Source organism: Capra hircus, chromosome 22, assembly GCF_001704415.2.
Source record: "Capra hircus breed San Clemente chromosome 22, ASM170441v1, whole genome shotgun sequence".
In the NCBI taxonomy this organism is placed as follows: Eukaryota; Metazoa; Chordata; class Mammalia; order Artiodactyla; family Bovidae; genus Capra; species Capra hircus.
In genome coordinates this window covers 8,160,566-8,167,585 of record NC_030829.1, presented here as the reverse complement: position 1 = coordinate 8,167,585, position 7,020 = coordinate 8,160,566, and the positions used below count along the sequence as shown (strand labels likewise).

Genomic DNA, 7,020 nt, shown 5'->3' with positions numbered 1-7,020 from the left:
CTACTCCTCAGCATCCCGTCTCCCTCCTGCTGACAGTGCGGTTATCATGGGTCAGAGAAGGACCTAGCGTTGTCCACGCAAGCCACACAGGCGAGTGGGGGCCAAGCTGTGCCTGTCTTCTGAGCTTGCGCTGTGAGGGGGAGAAGGGGTAGACAGGAGGAGGGCTAACGGAGACTCCTCTAGGGATCGAGACAGCATGGGTGGCTCAGATTATGCAAACGCGGAGCAGGAAGCAGGAATGCAGGTGAGGGAGGGGGGCTCCCAGCAAAGCCATCATCTCACTGTCAGTGACCGCCTGCCACGATCCCTTTCCTTAGCCATGAGCTTGGTCCTGAGTTCACGATGCACCCATGTGGACAGTGGCTACTGGACATCTGCAAGAGCAGCCCAGCTCCAGACCGAGGGAGCTACCCTCCGTAGCCCACCTCCCCTACCTTCAGGGTCCCACCAAGCCAGCCAAGGTCATCTTCTTGCAGTGAAAGTGTAAAGACGGCACCTTGGACTTTCCTGGTGGTCCAGTGGTTGAGAAGCCACCTGCCAATGCAGGGGACACAGATTTGATCCCTGGTTCGGGAAGATTCCACATGCCAAGGGACAGCTAAGCCCGTGGGCCACAACTAACTGAACCGGTGCACCTACAGCCATGCTCTGCAGTAAAAGAAGCCCCTGCTGTGAGAAGCCCCCACTCACTGCAACCAGAGAAAGCCTGCACAGCAACAAGGAGCCAGCATGGCCAAAAATAAAGAAATGATTATTTCTAAAGGCACTCAATCATCACACCAGACTTGATAGGTCAGACCTACTTGCCTGGGATGCCAAAAATCTTCTTTATAACTAATTTTTATTGGAGTGTTATTCCAAACATCTTATTTTCACAAAACCTATCTGCCCTCCTAGGAAAAATGGCAAAGGGCCATTTTGCGGACTCATGTGTGAACAATTCTTGAAAAGATAGAGTGGACAAAGACATCTCCTGTCTTTGGGGGAAATATAAATAGGAGAAGGGATTTATCTAGAGCAGGGGTTGGGGGCAGGGTCGGGGCCAGAGAACCGAATTCAGCGGTCTGGGCTCTTTCCCTGAAACACTGGTTTAAGTTTGGCAGAGATGATCATGGTTTTGAAATAATTTCATTTATTTATTATTTTTGGCTGCACTGGGTCTTCATTAACGTGCTCAGGCCTCCTCTGGCTGCAGCTAGTGAGGGCTGCTCTTTGCTGCAGGGCACAGGGCTTCTCACTTCAGTGGCTCCTGTTGCAGAGCAGGGCGCTAGACCCTCAGGCTTCAGCAGTTGTGGCTCCCAGTCTCTAGGGCCCAGGCTCAATAGGTGTGGGGCACAGGCTTAGTTGCTCTGTGGCATGTGAGATCTTCATGGACTAGGGATCAGACCCGTATCCTGTGCATTGGCAGGCAGATTCTTAACCACGGAGCTATCAGGGAAGTCCAGAGATGACCACTTTTGAGGGCAGTATTTGGTCCCAGTTCCTTGGGAGAGACAAAGCTTTAAGAAAGTCTAAGGGTCCGAGGTTTTCCCTTGAGAAGCCACAACACTGCAGAGGTACAAATCCTCTGCCAATCACAGCCCAACTAGACCTTCTCTGCTCCCCACCAGATGGGGTCCCCAGGCCCTAACACAGAGACCTGCATCCTCAGTAGCTCTAGGAAAGCTTCCTGGGCTCCCGTAAGAACACAGATGCTTTAGACACAGAAGAGACTGGGGCCCGAGTCATTCTATCTGGGAAATGAGTCTATCCCAGAGTCAAAGATCACTATGACTAAACCTTCACTGTTGCTGTTTAGTTGTTAGGTCATGTCTGACTTGTCATGCAAACAGGACCATGCCATGTGGCTTCTAAAACAAATAACTTACTTTCATTACCATTGTGATTGTTATTCATCCTTGACTGCGCAGGTAAAAACCTGAGAATCTTGACATCACACGGGTGTGGATCCACACGTTTCTTTCTATGCCTTGAGCAAGGTGTTGAGTCTCAGTTTCCTTATGGGTAAAATGGGGGTAGTAATAGCACCTCTTCCAGGGTCACACTGTGAGGGTTTGACTTTGTTGATTGCATGGAAACCACCCAGCCCAGGGCACAGGGAGTGTGCCCAATAAAGGAAAGTCACTCTAATTAGTAATGAAATAGCAAGCAAGCCATACTAACAGTGTGAGAGGAATCTGGATGAAGAAGAAAGATGCTGGCTGAGAAACGGTACCCATTCTCAGGTGAGAACAGAAGCTTTTTTAGTTAGAAGAAAAGGATGACCAAAACCCAGAAAATATGGTCACCTGGCTATGTGGAAGATGAACCAGGCCAGAAAGAAAAGGATGAAGAGGCAAGAGAAATGAGGTTGCCTTGCCAAAAGGACCTTGAACTCAGGTGGAAGGGTTGGGCCAGCTACAGGAGGCCATGGGAGGCCCCTGTGGAGGTCCAGACTTTGGGCCACCTGTATTCACCCATGGACAAGTGACACACATCCTGGGATTAAAGGACCCACCTCTGGGGCACCCTCCCATCCCCCATCCTCTCTTCAACCCTCCTGTCAGGGGGAAAAGACCAAAGAACACTGGGCTCCCCAAGACCTATCTGGGGACAGGTAGGATGCTGGGCAGGTCCAAGGCCAGAGCTCCCAGCAGGAGTCTCAGACATCACTAAACCCTTGAATCACTGCTTGACCTAAAAATAACTGCCAGACAGCCTTTTCAACAGCACCAGCCCAGGGAGCGAGCACCGCCTCTTCTCCAGTAACTACACAGCTCACCTGGAAACCCTACTCCCGGAGAAGGAGCCCATTTTCCTCCACCTCCAATAAAGAAAAACCTCTGCATGGGAAGAGAAATGTCCTGCAGACGAGGGTGCTCAGGAGGGGGCCGCCTTGATTAAAGCAGGTTGTTCTGCCAAGAAGCCTTGAATATGCTCTCTTGGTTTGGGGCTGTTAGTGCAGCATGGAGGCAGCAGGCGACATGAATTGCCTTTTATCTAATTGGAAAACTCCCACCGAGTTTAGAAGTACTCATTTAGACAGGCAGATCAATAAAAGAAATGGGGAGCGTATGACCGTGGAGATGTTTGGGAACGAGCCGGGCCTCTATATATCTGCTTAATAAAGATAAACTCATCCAGGTTGCGGTGCAAACCTGGGCTACCCTCTTGGCTCCAGACGTCAGCATGTTCCATTTATTTTCCACGAGCAGACGTTTCTCAGGAGCAACAGGCAAGAGACCCCTTCCCTCGCCTTCTCTTCATGGCAGAAACACAAAGAGGGGCCTTAGGACTTTGACTAGGATTATTCTAGCATCTTCCCAAAGTGGTGAGGGCGTCCCAGGTGGCACTGGTGGAAAAGAACCACCTGCCAATGCAGGAGATACAAGAGACCCAGGTTCAACCCCTGGGTTGCAAGGGTCCCCTGGAGGAGGAGACGGCCCCCCACTCCAGTATTCTTGCCTGGAAAATTCCATGGACAGAGGAGCCTGGCAGGCTATACAGTCCATGGGGCTGTAAAGTGTCAGACATGACTAAGCAACTAGGTACCCACAAAATGGTATTTCCTTGACCCAAACTCAAATGGAACAGAACAAAAAGCAGAGATCCACAGGAAAGGGATAGAAAAAAGAAAGGAGAGATGAGTGAGGAGACAAATGAGGCTCTCTTGCCATTTCATATCATTTTATTGTGTATAAATCCCACTGCACAGTAATGAGTACTGTCTGAGCATCTGTGTTAAGAACTCCCCAGCTGAAACCTTCTTTCCCCTCCTCTCTCTCTTAGTCATCACTGAATTAGGAGCTCTGAAATGTCTTCCTCATTCCCACATCACCACCCTCATGACCTTTTATCCATCCTTGTCCTTGCTGGCAACCCCCCACCCTCAGCCCCATTCTATACACAGGAGGCTGAAACCCTCACTTCAAACACAAGCTTTTGTTCCTGGCCACAGTATAGAAGCTGAGTCCCTTCAAAGAGAAAAATGCTGTGTGGCTGAAGGTCCAGAAATAGAAGGGGTGTGTGTGTGTGTGTGTGTGTGTGTGTGTGTGTGTACACACACACTTGTACGTGTACTGGTCTACAGGTACTTCACATATGCTGGGGGAAATGTGATAAAGCTGGGAACCCTGATTGGAATTGCTGCGTCCCTCCTCTGACTCCTGCAGAAGTTCCTCCCTGGGCTGGGGCTGTAGGAAGAAGCCTGCTGCCTCTCGGCTTTAACAAAGGACTTTCTCTTGCACCATCCCACTGCGAAGGCTCAGACTCATACCTGGGCCATGGATCGGTTGCCATGGAAATGACTGCAGAGTCACAAATAAGGCGGTATTATGTTCTCTCAGCAGGACCAGACGAAAGCTAGAAGCTAGAGAGAGAAAGAGGAAGAGGGAGACGGAACTGGAGAGGGAGAAAGAATAAGAATACCTTCTATCAATAGCAAGCCATAAGGGAAACACAAAGTGATGGAGCGAGAGGATGATGCTTGAGAAAAAGCAGCCTTCAGACAGGACAGGGGGTGGCATTGTCTCCTTTAAGGGAGGGCTCTCATGTCACGAAGGAGGGAGGAGCTCAGGCACCCCCCGTCTCTTCTACTGGCTTTTTCTCTCCCTCTTTCTTCATTGGGTAATGTTGCAAAAAGCTAGAAAGGAAGGGTTGGGGGGAGACATACAGAATGAGGCAGGAGGTGAAAGGGGGTCTCAGGAGGTGAATCAAGTTATTTCTCTTCTCCTCTCTCCCCACGAAACAGAAGGGCCCTGCTCTGATTCTCGACAGAAAACTTCAAGCCTCCTGGTCTGTGACCCTCTTATCTATACACCCTTCAGGATCTCAGCACTCTTATTAAGATTTTTGTCCTGAGCCCAGTGCCTCTGAAGAGAGGGGGATCCCATTGTCCTCCCAAGGTCACTTGTTCATTCGAGTCTTCATCAGTTTCCTTGCTGTGGATGCAAGTGTGAGCATCAAGGTCCAGATTCAGACTCAAGGAGCTAATAAGAAGCACCAAGCTTATTCCAGCTAAACTACAAGACTTTCAATAAGGCAAGGAACTTTCAAATTCTCCCTCTGCCACTCTTTTTTTTAAAATGGATATAAATATAGATTTCAATAAGCACAATGCTTTCGACAAAACATAAAAAAGTTTCTTGTGATCTCTCAATCCCTTAATCAAAATAAGCAGATTTTCAAAAGTATTGCAATCTTACACACTTTCTCTGAGCCTCATTCTTTTTGTGGTGGCCAGGACAGTTAGCTCTGCCTTAGTCGGGAGTTTAGAAAGACTGAGCAACCTCCTCTGTAATATTGTTTGAGTAGCAGTGAAAGTCTTGCCAACAAAAATGTTCTCCCCTATCAACAAATACAAGTGCCTAAAACCCTGCATTTGTGTAATCCTTTTCTGTCTTCAAAAGGTCTATTCAAAAAGTCAGAAGTTAGGACAATCTTCCCTAACTTCTCAGTGGGAATGTTTTCAGATTAGCTTCCCGAATGGTGCTAGCGGTAAAGAACCAGCCTGCCAATGCAGGGGACTGTAAGAGACACAGGTTCAATCCCTCAGTCAGGAAGATCCCCTGGAGGGCATTGCAAACCACCCCAGGATTCTTGCCTGGAGAGTCCCATGGACAGAGGAGCCAGGCAGGCTACAGTCCATAGGGTCACAAAGAGTCAGACGTGATGGAAACAATTTAGCACAAGGAAATGAGACATGGGATGCGTAAACTCTGCTGCGTACAACAGTGGACAGATAGGAGTGTTTCTGTCCCCCATTATATGCATCAGAATTTATTCATCAGAATGCTCACATCTGCCCCTTGAGAGTCAAGGGAATGATATTTGTCCCTAAGGGATCAAGCTGCTCACTCCCGGGTCCTCCCAGGATGGGACCAGGAGCAGTTTCAGTCAACATGGAAGCACCAAGAGTTTCCAAACAGCTGAAAGATCGTGAAGTTCTTTGCTCCTCTCTGTAAGGTTTTCCTGGCTTGACACAGTGACTCTAGACTCCTCAGGATCCCCACCCTAGTCTACTTATCTCCCTCCATTGTGAAGTGGGAGATGAAGTGGTGAGCCTTGATCTAACTCAAAAGGTCAACAGCAGGATCTTGGGAGGATCTGAGGCAGGCAGTTGGCAGCCAGCTTTACTAAGCCCTCCGTTAAGGTCTTAACTGAGCAATAGAAGCATAGAGAAATTACCTTTCTGATTGGGACTGGTAATAATTCAGTCAATCAAAAACTGAGCTAGGGACTTCCCTGATGGTCCAGTGGTTAAGACTCCACACTCTCAATGCGAGGGGCCCAGGTTCGATCCCTGGTCAGGGAACTAGATCTCACGCCACAACACAAGTCACAGTGAAAGATCCCTTAGGCCACAACAAAGATCAAATATCCTGATGCTGCACCTAAGACCCAGCACAGCCAAATAAATGAACATTTTTTTAAAGACTTAGCTAAAGCAGGGAATTGCTTTTTAAGAAGTGATACAAAACACCCTAAATAGTCATTGTAACTTAAAACATAAACATGCTTTTTTCCTGCTAACTTTTAATGTGGAGCCAAGATGCTTTCTTTGAATATTAGAACACTGATAAAAGTTCTCCATCGATTTCTTCAAAAGCCACATTCACAATTCACATCTTCAATTTCCAGTTTCCATTACTTTCAAGCAAAGCAAAATTTTAAGGACAATTATGAGGTAATCTGAACACACAATCCTTCCAAATTGTTTTGTATTTCTGCAGTCATTTATAGTTGTCTCACCCACACCCAATTCAATAGCAATTTTTTATCAACTCACATTTATTGAGTCTTTTCAAAGCATGCAATTTTGTTTTCATAGAAATAGCTCTCTTTTCATATTCAATGTTCATTGGTTTACATAATATTTAATTAAATTATGGATTGATGTAGCGAATTGGTTGAGTCAAGGTTTGTTAAAAGAGGCCCCACCGCTATTTTTTTCTCTGAAGGCAAATTCTCCTCCTAAAGAGTTTGCCTGAAATTGACCTTCAAGGAAAATCACGTTTTAAATATCAGAGGCCAATTATTATA

At 47.4% G+C, this 7,020-nt stretch overlaps 1 non-coding gene across 1 annotated transcript; it reads left to right on the top strand.

Annotated features, from left to right (window-relative positions):
- Nucleotides 6,220-6,292, top strand: TRNAE-CUC. Its single transcript has one exon. It is a non-coding gene; the product is annotated as a tRNA-Glu (tRNA).